Source organism: Oncorhynchus gorbuscha, unplaced genomic scaffold, assembly GCF_021184085.1.
Source record: "Oncorhynchus gorbuscha isolate QuinsamMale2020 ecotype Even-year unplaced genomic scaffold, OgorEven_v1.0 Un_scaffold_2059, whole genome shotgun sequence".
Classification (NCBI taxonomy): Eukaryota; Metazoa; Chordata; class Actinopteri; order Salmoniformes; family Salmonidae; genus Oncorhynchus; species Oncorhynchus gorbuscha.
In genome coordinates, this window is record NW_025746660.1 from 1 (window position 1) to 13,481 (window position 13,481).

Consider the following 13,481-nt stretch of genomic DNA (forward strand, 5'->3'; position numbering starts at 1 on the left):
CACATTAAAAACAAAAAACGTGACTGGAACATATCTAGCTACAACCAGGCCTGCCCTGAGAACACCCTCCGTTTCCACTAATGTGATTCTGCTAAAAAACAACACAACCTCTGACCATGTTGACTGTCTGACAATGTGTTGGCAGTGGTGCCTCAACATTTAATAATCTTTGAAGTCCGTTGTTAGCATCTGAAAGAGAACGCTGGCTGTTGCTTTGTCCTATACCGTGTGTTCAGAAATTATTCAGACCCCTTCACTTCTTCCCCTGCTGTGTCACGTTACAGCCTTATTCTACAATGGATTACATTGTTTTCTTCATCAATCTACACACACAACACCCCATAATGACAAAAAAGCAGGTTTTTTAGAAATGTTTGCAAATGTTTAAAAAAATATGAACTATCAATTACATAAGTGTTCAGACACTTTACTCAGTACTTCCCCAGATCTGTGCATCGACACAATCCTGTCTCAGAGCTCTACGGACAATTCCTTTGACCTCATGGCTTGGTTTTTGCTCTGACATGCGCTGTCAACTGTGGGACCTTATATAGACAGGTGTGTGTCTTTCCAAATCATGTCCAATCAATTGAATTTACCACAGCTGGACTCCAATCAAGTTGTAGAAACATCTCAAGGATGATTAATGGAAACAAGATGCACCTGAGCTCAATTTTGTGCCTTTCTAAATCATGTCCAATCCATTGAATTTACCACAGGTGGACTCCAATCAAGTTGTAAAACATCTAGAGGATAAAACATGAACAGGATGAATCTGAGCTCAATTTCGAGTCTCATAGCAAAGGGTCTGAATACTTATGTAAATAAGGCATTTCTGTTGTTTAGTTGTAGTAAAATGTGCAAACATTTCTAAAACCTGTTTTCGCTTTGTCATTATGGGGTATTGTGTGTAGATTGATGAGGATTTAATTTGTAAAATCCTTTTAAGGATTGAAAATGTGGAAAAAGTGAAGGGGTCTGAATGCTTCCCGAATGCACTCTATTTTCTATTGCGAAAGGCGAGCAGCATAAATATGAATGGAGAAATAGAGACATTTATCTTTGGTAGTAAAACCATAAGCCCTATTAATGTAGTATGTTTTTAATGCTTAAAGGGGATTTTGTGGGCATCCTCCTGAGTTGATGTGTTGTCATTACTCCTCAGGAAGAAACCCTTAGAATACCACTGGATATCAAACACATTTCATACCCTCTTTCATCAGGGATATCAAACACATTTCATACCCTCTTTCATCAGGGATATCAAACACATTTCATACCCTCTTTCATCAGGGATATCAAACACATTTCATACCCTCTTTCATCAGGGATATCAAACACATTTCATACCCTCTTTCATCAGGGATAACAAACACATTTCATACCCTCTTTCATCAGGGATATCAAACATTTCATACCCTCTTTCATCAGGGATATCAAACACATTTCATACCCTCTTTCATCAGGGATATCAAACACATTTCATACCCTCTTTCATCAGGGATATCAAACACATTTCATACCCTCTTTCATCAGGGATATCAAACACATTTCATACCCTCTTTCATCAGGGATAACAAACACATTTCATACCCTCTTTCATCAGGGATATCAAACACATTTCATACCCTCTTTCATCAGGGATATCAAACACATTTCATACCCTCTTTCATCAGGGATATCAAACACATTTCATACCCTCTTTCATCAGGGATATCAAACACATTTCATACCCTCTTTCATCAGGGATATCAAACACATTTCATACCCTCTTTCATCAGGGATAACATTTTATTTTCCTTCATCCATCCATCCATAATAGGATTTTTACTAGACTGTGGCACTAAGTTACAGAAGCTCTTCACTTCAATAAATGCATAAAATTCACTGATGCTTAATTCCCATTGGAAGTCCACTTCTAAGAATGACTTTTAACCGACAGCCAACGCATTCAGGTTTTACAGTATTACCTTGACTGAGGTTTAAACATATGGAACTGAATTACAGTACAGCTCAAATGAAGTAGAGAAGCAAAGCCACTTCTTGAAGACCCGACTGTACATGTACATACAATAGATGAATGTGTGCCAGCAATAGCAGAATGATGACATTTTATAGAAAGAGGGAACAGAATTCATCATTATAACCTTTTAATGCCCCTTACGTAGTTATTGGCAATTTAGCTTTTACAGAGATTCATACAGAAGCTCCAATACTAGTTAGACTTTAGAGCATTTAAACAGAATCCTAATGAGAACTGTGGGTTAATTGTTATGACCTTACAAGGAAAAGTTGGGGGGGGGATTGGGATTACCTTGTGGTTGTGTTACTTCAAGAGAAGAGAAAGTATAAATCCAGCACTGTGGTGAAAGTTGGATGGAGGATCCTAATCCCGTTCACAGTGATGAAACAGCTGTGGTTATCCAAGGTTCTTCAGAAGATTAAACACATCCATCCTGGTATTATAAGAAGGCAGCTTCCTTGAAAGGAAATCACTTTTTCCTAATGGCCTTGTATTATATTATAGGATTTACATTCCTAGTATTATGTTATACGATGTACAGTCCTAGTACTATGTTATACGATGTACAGCCCTAGTACTATGTTATACGATGTACGGTACTAGTACTATGTTATACGATGTACAGCCCTAGTACTATGTTATATGATGTACAATCCTAGTACTATGTTATACGATTTATAGTCCTAGTACTATGTTATATGATGTACAGTCCTAGTACTATGTTATATGATGTACAGTCCTAGTACTATGTTATATGATGTACAATCCTAGTACTATGTTATACGATGTACAGCCCTAGTACTATGTTATACGATGTACAGCCCTAGTACTATGTTATACGATGTACAATCCTAGTACTAGTACTATGTTATATGATGTACAGTCCTAGTACTATGTTATATGATGTACAATCCTAGTACTATGTTATATGATGTACAGTCCTAGTACTATGTTATATGATGTACAGCCCTAGTACTATGTTATACGATGTACAGCCCTAGTACTATGTTATACGATGTACAGCCCTAGTACTATGTTATACGATGCACAGTACTAGTACTATGTTATACAATGTACAGCCCTAGTATTATAGGATTTACAGTCCTAGTACTATGTTATACGATGTACAGCCCTAGTACTATGTTATACGATGTACAGCCCTAGTATTATGTTATACGATGTACAGTACTAGTACTATGTTATACGATGTACAGCCCTAGTACTATGTTATACGATGTACAGCCCTAGTACTATGTTATATGATGTACAGTCCTAGTACTATGTTATACGATGTACAGCCCTAGTACTATGTTATAAGATGTACAGTACTAGTACTATGTTATACGATGTACAGCCCTAGTATTATATTATAGGATTTACAGTCCTAGTACTATGTTATACGATGTACAGCCCTAGTACTATGTTATACGATGTACATCCCTAGTATTAACAAATTCACAGCTCCTAGGTGGAATAAAATTTAAACATTGACGTAGTCATGAAATGACTGCTTTTTATGATTCCTTTACAATACCCAGAACGTGTTCAGCACCGCATTACAGATGTATTCCATTCCACACAGCCTGCTTGCCTTCTCAACGAGCTGTCACTAATTTAATTTAGTCCCACAATGCACTTCTTCCGAAAAGGGATAATAATGCCAGGAATCCCTATTCGGGGCAGTTGATTGGTTGTCACAGTGTCGCTGAACCCAGCCTGTCTGTCAAAACGTATAACTTCAACAGAGGTACAGTAATTAAATGACCCTTTCAGAAGTGACATGACGTTGTATTGGATTCCCAGTTTAACAGAACAAGTAAATGGTGTGCTCAGGAGTCTATTCACTTGGAGGTTTCCCTACAAGTTACTTTCAACCTGAAAAAAAAAACAACGAATTATGACTTTAAAGAGATTTATTTTGTGCTACTTTTAATGATTTAATGGTAGCTAAAGTGCCAAGACTAGTTCGATAAGGATATATGGACTGAGGTGTTTTCTTTGGTCCTAGTAGACCACTATAACAAACCTTATGCCACTTCTACAGCAGGAACATACTAATTATAATGGAGAGTTTCACAAATAACCCAATTCCCCCTCCTCTCGGTCGGTCCTACAGGTAGAATGATTTAAAGCTTGTGTAGTAGCTGTTGTACTTTCTCTGAATTCCTGAGTGGTTTTAAGGGGAAAACAGAAGGACTGCATAACAAATGGCACCCTAGTCTCTATATAGTGCTTTTTTTACCAGGCCTATAAGATATCCCATAGGGCTCTGCTCCAAAGTAGTGCACTATATTGGGAATATGGTTCCATTTAGGACACACACCAAGTTCCTACTAGCTCTGCAAAATGTCTTTACCCAAACTTCACCACTCTATGGTAATTGGGTCAATGACCACAAAGACCATCTGGTCCTAATAGGCGAATCACCACCTGTTCAGAGAAATTACTTCCTATCATTCTTCATTTCCAAACACACTGGCTCTTCTTCTCTCTCTCTTTCTGTCAAACACACTGGCTCTTCTTTACTCTCTCTTTCTGTCAAACACACTGGCTCTTCTCTCTCTCTCTCTCTCTCTCTCTCTCTCTCTCTCTCTCTCTCTCTCTCTCTCTCTCTCTCTCTCTCTCTCTCTCTCTTCTTTCTGTCAAACACACTGGCTCTTCTCTCTCTCTCTCTCTCTCTCTCTCTCTCTCTCTCTCTCTCTCTCTCTCTCTCTCTCTCTCTCTCTCTCTCTTTCTGTCAAACACACTGGCTCTTCTCTCTCTCTCTCTCTTTCTGTCAAACACACTGGCTCTTCTCTCTCTCTCTCTCTGTCAAACACACTGGCTCTTCTCTCTCTCTCTGTCAAACACACTGACTCCTCTCTCTCTGTGTCAAACACACTGACTCCTCTCTCTCTGTGTCAAACACACTGGCTCTACTTCTCTCTCTTTCTGTCAAACACACTGGCTCTACTTCTCTCTCTTTCTGTCAAACACACTGGCTCTTCTCTCTCTCTCTGTCAAACACACTGGCTCTTCTCTCTCTCTTTCTGTCAAACACACTGGCTCTTCTCTCTCTTTCTGTCAAACACACTGGCTCTTCTCTCTCTTTCTGTCAAACACACTGGCTCTTCTCTCTCTCTTTCTGTCAAACACACTGGCTCTTCTCTCTCTCTTTCTGTCAAACACACTGGCTCTTCTCTCTCTCTTTCTGTCAAACACACTGGCTCTTCTCTCTCCTTCTGTCAAACACACTGGCTCTTCTCTCTCTTTCTGTCAAACACACTGGCTCTTGTCTCTCTTTCTGTCAAACACACTGGCTCTTCTCTCTCTTTCTGTCAAACACACTGGCTCTTCTCTCTCTCTTTCTTTCTGTCAAACACACTGACTCTTCTCTGTCTCTCTCTCTCTCTCTCTCTCTCTCTCTCTCTCTCTCTCTCTCTCTCTCTCTTTCTGTCAAACACACTGGCTCTTCTCTCTCTCTCTCTCTTTCTATCAAACACACTGGCTCTTCTCTCTCTCTCTCTCTGTCAAACACACTGGCTCTTCTCTCTCTCTCTGTCAAACACACTGACTCCTCTCTCTCTGTGTCAAACACACTGACTCCTCTCTCTCTGTGTCAAACACACTGGCTCTACTTCTCTCTCTTTCTGTCAAACACACTGGCTCTACTTCTCTCTCTTTCTGTCAAACACACTGGCTCTTCTCTCTCTCTCTGTCAAACACACTGGCTCTTCTCTCTCTCTTTCTGTCAAACACACTGGCTCTTCTCTCTCTTTCTGTCAAACACACTGGCTCTTCTCTCTCTTTCTGTCAAACACACTGGCTCTTCTCTCTCTCTTTCTGTCAAACACACTGGCTCTTCTCTCTCTGTGTCAAACACACTGGCTCTACTTCTCTCTCTTTCTGTCAAACACACTGGCTCTACTTCTCTCTCTTTCTGTCAAACACACTGGCTCTTCTCTCTCTCTCTGTCAAACACACTGACTCCTCTCTCTCTGTGTCAAACACACTGACTCCTCTCTCTCTGTGTCAAACACACTGGCTCTACTTCTCTCTCTTTCTGTCAAACACACTGGCTCTACTTCTCTCTCTTTCTGTCAAACACACTGGCTCTTCTCTCTCTCTGTCAAACACACTGGCTCTTCTCTCTCTCTTTCTGTCAAACACACTGGCTCTTCTCTCTCTTTCTGTCAAACACACTGGCTCTTCTCTCTCTTTCTGTCAAACACACTGGCTCTTCTCTCTCTCTTTCTGTCAAACACACTGGCTCTTCTCTCTCTCTTTCTGTCAAACACACTGGCTCTTCTCTCTCTCTTTCTGTCAAACACACTGGCTCTTCTCTCTCTTTCTGTCAAACACACTGGCTCTTCTCTCTCTTTCTGTCAAACACACTGGCTCTTGTCTCTCTTTCTGTCAAACACACTGGCTCTTCTCTCTCTCTTTCTGTCAAACACACTGGCTCTTCTCTCTCTCTTTCTGTCAAACACACTGGCTCTTCTCTCTCTTTCTGTCAAACACACTGGCTCTTGTCTCTCTTTCTGTCAAACACACTGGCTCTTCTCTCTCTTTCTGTCAAACACACTGGCTCTTCTCTCTCTCTTTCTTTCTGTCAAACACACTGACTCTTCTCTCTCTCTCTCTTTCTATCAAACACACTGACTCTTCTCTCGCTCTCTTTCTGTCAAACACACTGGCTCTTCTCTCTCTCTTTCTTTCTGTCAAACACACTGACTCTTCTCTCTCTCTCTTTCTGTCAAACACACTGGCTCTTCTCTCTCTCTCTTTCTGTCAAACACACTGACTCTTCTCTCTCTCTCTCTTTCTTTCTGTCAAACACACTGACTCTTCTCTCTCTCTCTTTCTATCAAACACACCGACTCTTCTCTCTCTCTCTCTCTCTTTCTGTCAAACACACGGACTCCTCTCTCTCTCTCTTTCTGTCAAACACACTGGCTCTTCTCTCTCTTTGTGTCAAACACACTGGCTCTTCTCTCTCTCTTTCTTTCTGTCAAACACACTGACTCCTCTCTCTCTCTCTTTCTGTCAAACACACGGACTCTTCTCTCTCTCTCTTTCTGTCAAACACACTGGCTCTTCTCTCTCTTTCTGTCAAACACACTGGCTCTTCTCTCTCTCTTTCTGTCAAACACACTGGCTCTTCTCTCTCCTTCTGTCAAACACACTGGCTCTTCTCTCTCTTTCTGTCAAACACACTGGCTCTTGTCTCTCTTTCTGTCAAACACACTGGCTCTTCTCTCTCTTTCTGTCAAACACACTGGCTCTTCTCTCTCTCTTTCTTTCTGTCAAACACACTGACTCTTCTCTCTCTCTCTCTCTCTCTCTCTCTCTCTCTCTCTCTCTCTCTCTCTCTCTCTCTCTCTCTCTCTCTCTCTCTCTCTCTCTCTCTCTCTCTCTCTCTCTTTCTGTCAAACACACTGGCTCTTCTCTCTCTCTCTCTCTTTCTGTCAAACACACTGGCTCTACTTCTCTCTCTTTCTGTCAAACACACTGGCTCTTCTCTCTCTCTCTGTCAAACACACTGGCTCTTCTCTCTCTCTTTCTGTCAAACACACTGGCTCTTCTCTCTCTTTCTGTCAAACACACTGGCTCTTCTCTCTCTTTCTGTCAAACACACTGGCTCTTCTCTCTCTCTTTCTGTCAAACACACTGGCTCTTCTCTCTCTGTGTCAAACACACTGGCTCTACTTCTCTCTCTTTCTGTCAAACACACTGGCTCTACTTCTCTCTCTTTCTGTCAAACACACTGGCTCTTCTCTCTCTCTCTGTCAAACACACTGACCCTCTCTCTGTGTCAAACACACTGACTCCTCTCTCTCTGTGTCAAACACACTGGCTCTACTTCTCTCTCTTTCTGTCAAACACACTGGCTCTACTTCTCTCTCTTTCTGTCAAACACACTGGCTCTTCTCTCTCTCTGTCAAACACACTGGCTCTTCTCTCTCTCTTTCTGTCAAACACACTGGCTCTTCTCTCTCTTTCTGTCAAACACACTGGCTCTTCTCTCTCTTTCTGTCAAACACACTGGCTCTTCTCTCTCTCTTTCTGTCAAACACACTGGCTCTTCTCTCTCTCTTTCTGTCAAACACACTGGCTCTTCTCTCTCTCTTTCTGTCAAACACACTGGCTCTTCTCTCTCTTTCTGTCAAACACACTGGCTCTTCTCTCTCTTTCTGTCAAACACACTGGCTCTTGTCTCTCTTTCTGTCAAACACACTGGCTCTTCTCTCTCTCTTTCTGTCAAACACACTGGCTCTTCTCTCTCTTTCTGTCAAACACACTGGCTCTTCTCTCTCTTTCTGTCAAACACACTGGCTCTTCTCTCTCTCTTTCTTTCTGTCAAACACACTGACTCTTCTCTCTCTCTCTCTCTTTCTATCAAACACACTGACTCTTCTCTCGCTCTCTTTCTGTCAAACACACTGGCTCTTCTCTCTCTCTTTCTTTCTGTCAAACACACTGACTCTTCTCTCTCTCTCTTTCTGTCAAACACACTGGCTCTTCTCTCTCTCTCTTTCTGTCAAACACACTGACTCTTCTCTCTCTCTCTCTTTCTTTCTGTCAAACACACTGACTCTTCTCTCTCTCTCTTTCTATCAAACACACCGACTCTTCTCTCTCTCTCTCTCTCTTTCTGTCAAACACACGGACTCCTCTCTCTCTCTCTTTCTGTCAAACACACTGGCTCTTCTCTCTCTTTGTGTCAAACACACTGGCTCTTCTCTCTCTCTTTCTTTCTGTCAAACACACTGACTCCTCTCTCTCTCTCTTTCTGTCAAACACACGGACTCTTCTCTTTCTCTCTTTCTGTCAAACACACTGACTCTTCTCTCTCTCTCTCTCTCTCTCTTTCTGTCAAACACACTGGCTCTTCTCTCTCTCTTTCTTTCTGTCAAACACACTGGCTCTTCTCTCTCTTTGTGTCAAACGAACTGGCTCTTCTCTCTCTCTTTCTTTCTGTCAAACACACTGACTTTTCTCTCTCTCTCTCTCTCTATCAAACACACTGACTCTTCTCTCTCTCTCTTTCTGTCAAACACACTGGCTCTTCTCTCTCTCTTTCCTTCTGTCAAACACACTGACTCCTCTCTCTGTGTCAAACACACTGGCTCTACTTCTCTCTCTTTCTGTCAAACACACTGGCTCTACTTCTCTCTCTTTCTGTCAAACACACTGGCTCTTCTCTCTCTTTCTGTCAAACACACTGGCTCTTCTCTCTCTCTTTCTGTAAAACACACTGGCTCTTCTCTCTCTTTCTGTCAAACACACTGGCTCTTCTCTCTCTTTCTGTCAAACACACTGGCTCTTCTCTCTCTTTCTGTCAAACACACTGGCTCTTCTCTCTCTTTCTGTCAAACACACTGGCTCTTCTCTCTCTTTCTGTCAAACACACTGGCTCTTCTCTCTCTTTCTGTCAAACACACTGGCTCTTCTCTCTCTCTTTCTTTCTGTCAAACACACTGACTCTTCTCTCTCTCTCTCTCTTTCTATCAAACACACTGACTCTTCTCTCGCTCTCTTTCTGTCAAACACACTGGCTCTTCTCTCTCTCTTTCTTTCTGTCAAACACACTGACTCTTCTCTCTCTCTCTTTCTGTCAAACACACTGGCTCTTCTCTCTCTCTCTTTCTGTCAAACACACTGACTCTTCTCTCTCTCTCTCTTTCTTTCTGTCAAACACACTGACTCTTCTCTCTCTCTCTTTCTATCAAACACACCGACTCTTCTCTCTCTCTCTCTCTCTTTCTGTCAAACACACGGACTCCTCTCTCTCTCTCTTTCTGTCAAACACACTGGCTCTTCTCTCTCTTTGTGTCAAACACACTGGCTCTTCTCTCTCTCTTTCTTTCTGTCAAACACACTGACTCCTCTCTCTCTCTCTTTCTGTCAAACACACGGACTCTTCTCTTTCTCTCTTTCTGTCAAACACACTGACTCTTCTCTCTCTCTCTCTCTCTCTCTTTCTGTCAAACACACTGGCTCTTCTCTCTCTTTCTTTCTGTCAAACACACTGGCTCTTCTCTCTCTTTGTGTCAAACAGACTGGCTCTTCTCTCTCTCTTTCTTTCTGTCAAACACACTGACTTTTCTCTCTCTCTCTCTCTCTATCAAACACACTGACTCTTCTCTCTCTCTCTTTCTGTCAAACACACTGGCTCTTCTCTCTCTCTTTCCTTCTGTCAAACACACTGACTCCTCTCTCTGTGTCAAACACACTGGCTCTACTTCTCTCTCTTTCTGTCAAACACACTGGCTCTACTTCTCTCTCTTTCTGTCAAACACACTGGCTCTTCTCTCTCTTTCTGTCAAACACACTGGCTCTTCTCTCTCTCTTTCTGTAAAACACACTGGCTCTTCTCTCTCTTTCTGTCAAACACACTGGCTCTTCTCTCTCTTTCTGTCAAACACACTGGCTCTTCTCTCTCTTTCTGTCAAACACACTGGCTCTTCTCTCTCTTTCTGTCAAACACACTGGCGCTTCTCTCTCTCTTTCTGTCAAACACACTGGCTCTTCTCTCTCTTTCTGTCAAACACACTGGCTCTTCTCTTTCTTTCTGTCAAACACACTGGCGCTTCTCTCTCTCTTTCTGTAAAACACACTGGCTCTTCTCTCTCTTTCTGTCAAACACACTGGCTCTTCTCTCTCTTTCTGTCAAACACACTGGCTCTTCTCTCTCTTTCTGTCAAACACACTGGCGCTTCTCTCTCTCTTTCTGTCAAACACACTGGCTCTTCTCTCTCTTTCTGTCAAACACACTGGCTCTTCTCTCTCTTTCTGTCAAACACACTGGCTCTTCTCTTTCTTTCTGTCAAACACACTGGCTCTTCTCTCTCTTTCTGTCAAACACACTGGCTCTTCTCTCTCTCTTTCTTTCTGTCAAACACACTGACTCTTCTCTCTCTCTCTCTTTCTATCAAACACACTGGCTCTTCTCTCTCTCTTTCTTTCTGTCAAACACACTGGCTCTTCTCTCTCTTTCTGTCAAACACACTGGCTCTTCTCTCTCTCTTTCTTTCTGTCAAACACACTGTCTCTTCTCTCTCTCTCTTTCTGTCAAACACACTGACTCTTCTCTCTCTCTCTCTCTCTCTCTCTCTCTCTCTCTCTCTCTCTCTCTCTCTCTCTCTCTCTCTCTCTCTCTCTCTCTCTCTCTCTCTCTCTCTCTCTCTCTCTCTCTCTCTCTCTCTCTCTCTCTCTCTCTCTCTCTCTCTCTCTCTGTCAAACACACTGGCTCTTCTCTCTCTCTCTTTCTTTCTGTCAAACACACTGGCTCTTCTCTCTCTTTGTGTCAAACACACTGGCTCTTCTCTCTCTCTTTCTTTCTGTCAAACACACTGACTCCTCTCTCTCTCTTTCTATCAAACACACTGACTCTTCTCTCTCTCTTTCTTTCTGTCAAACTCACTGACTCTTCTCTCTCTCTCTTTCTATCAAACACACTGACTCTTCTCTCTCTCTCTTTCTGTCAAACACACTGGCTCTTCTCTCTCTCTTTCTTTCTGTCAAACACACTGACTCCTCTCTCTGTGTCAAACACACTGGCTCTACTTCTCTCTCTTTCTGTCAAACACACTGGCTCTACTTCTCTCTCTTTCTGTCAAACACACTGGCTCTTCTCTCTCTTTCTGTCAAACACACTGGCTCTTCTCTCTCTCTTTCTGTCAAACACACTGGCTCTTCTCTCTCTCTTTCTGTCAAACACACTGGCTCTTCTCTCTCTTTCTGTCAAACACACTGACTCTTCTCTCTCTCTCTTTCTGTCAAACACACTGACTCTTCTCTCTCTCTCTCTTTCTGTCAAACACACTGACTCTTCTCTCTCTCTCTCTTTCTGTCAAACACACTGACTCTTCTCTCTCTCTCTCTTTCTGTCAAACACACTGACTCTTCTCTCTCTCTCTCTTTCTGTCAAACACACTGGCTATTCTCTCTCTTTCTTTCTGTCAAACACACTGACTCTTCTCTCTCTCTCTTTCTGTCAAACACACTGACTCTTCTCTCTCTCTCTTTCTGTCAAACACACTGACTCTTCTCTCTCTCTCTTTCTCCATTACTGCATTCACACGCTCATCTGCCATATACACAAGTGTCCCTATGCTGAGGGAGTGAAAATTATGGAGGATGTATTAGACCCTCCGATAGCCACTTCAAAGGCTTCAGAGCGATGTGGAATCCCATAACGCACCACATTATTTTTGAGTTCGCACAATTTCACACAAAACAATGGAGAGGCGTAATGGAGCGCCACCTGTACTTGTTTGTGTCTGATTTCAAGGCTTGAAACACGTAGCAAATGAAATGTTGAACTGATACTGACGGTTAAATCATGGAGGATAACCGTCAATACAGTCTGGGACATATTTCCATTGTTAAATCACGGAGGATAACACGCAATACAGTCTGGGACATATTTCCATTGTTAAATCATGGAGGATAACACGCAATACAGTCTGGGACATATTTCCATTGTTAAATCATGGAGGATAACACGCAATACAGTCTGGGACATATTTCCATTGTTAAATCATGGAGGATAACACGCAATACAGTCTGGGACATATTTCCATTGTTAAATCATGGAGGAAAACACGCAATACAGTCTGGGACATATTTCCATTGTTAAATCATGGAGGATAACACGCAATACAGTCTGGGACATATTTCCATTGTTAAATCATGGAGGATAACACACAATCCAGGACATATTTCCTTATTTCTGTCTCCGTCTGTGTCTGTCTTTTCTATGTCTGTCTTTTCTTTGTCTCCGTCTCCGTCTGCCTCCATCTCTGTCTGCCTCCGTCTCTGTCTGCCTCCGTCTCTGTCTGCCTCCGTCTCTGTCTGCCTCCGTCTCTGTCTGCCTCCGTCTCTGTCTGCCTCCGTCTCTGTCTGCCTCCGTCTCTGTCTGTCTCCATCTCTGTCTGTCTCCATCTCTGTCTGTCTTTTCTCTGTCTGTCTTTTCTCTGTCTGTCTTTTCTCTGTCTCTGTCTGTCTTTTCTCCATCTCCGTCTTTGTCTCTCTTCCTGAAATATGTAACTAAGGAAGCACAACAGCTTTATCTCTGTTAGAATTGTAACTGAATTCTACAGGTACAATACCTGTGTACACTTATAGAGTCATGATGGTATTTACTGAGCCAGATAGATATTCAACATCTCCTTTACCTTGTCTCCTTGATCGCCTTTCTGTCCTGGAAGTCCTGCCAAGCCTGGTAGACCTTGATCACCCTACAAAGATCAAGAACATTTAATTGATGTAATTTACCTGAACTAGCTTGCTAATGACTGTCCATCCACACATTAAAAACTCCCCAAAGACATGAGAGATTCCCCAAGGTACCCCTCTGTCTGAAGTCTGCTGTCAGAACACTTCCATGGACATTATAGTGGAACCACCTCTGGAGATGGCGGCCATGCCTCAAACAAAGCAACTGTGCCAAATTACTGCTAATAAGCTTTTA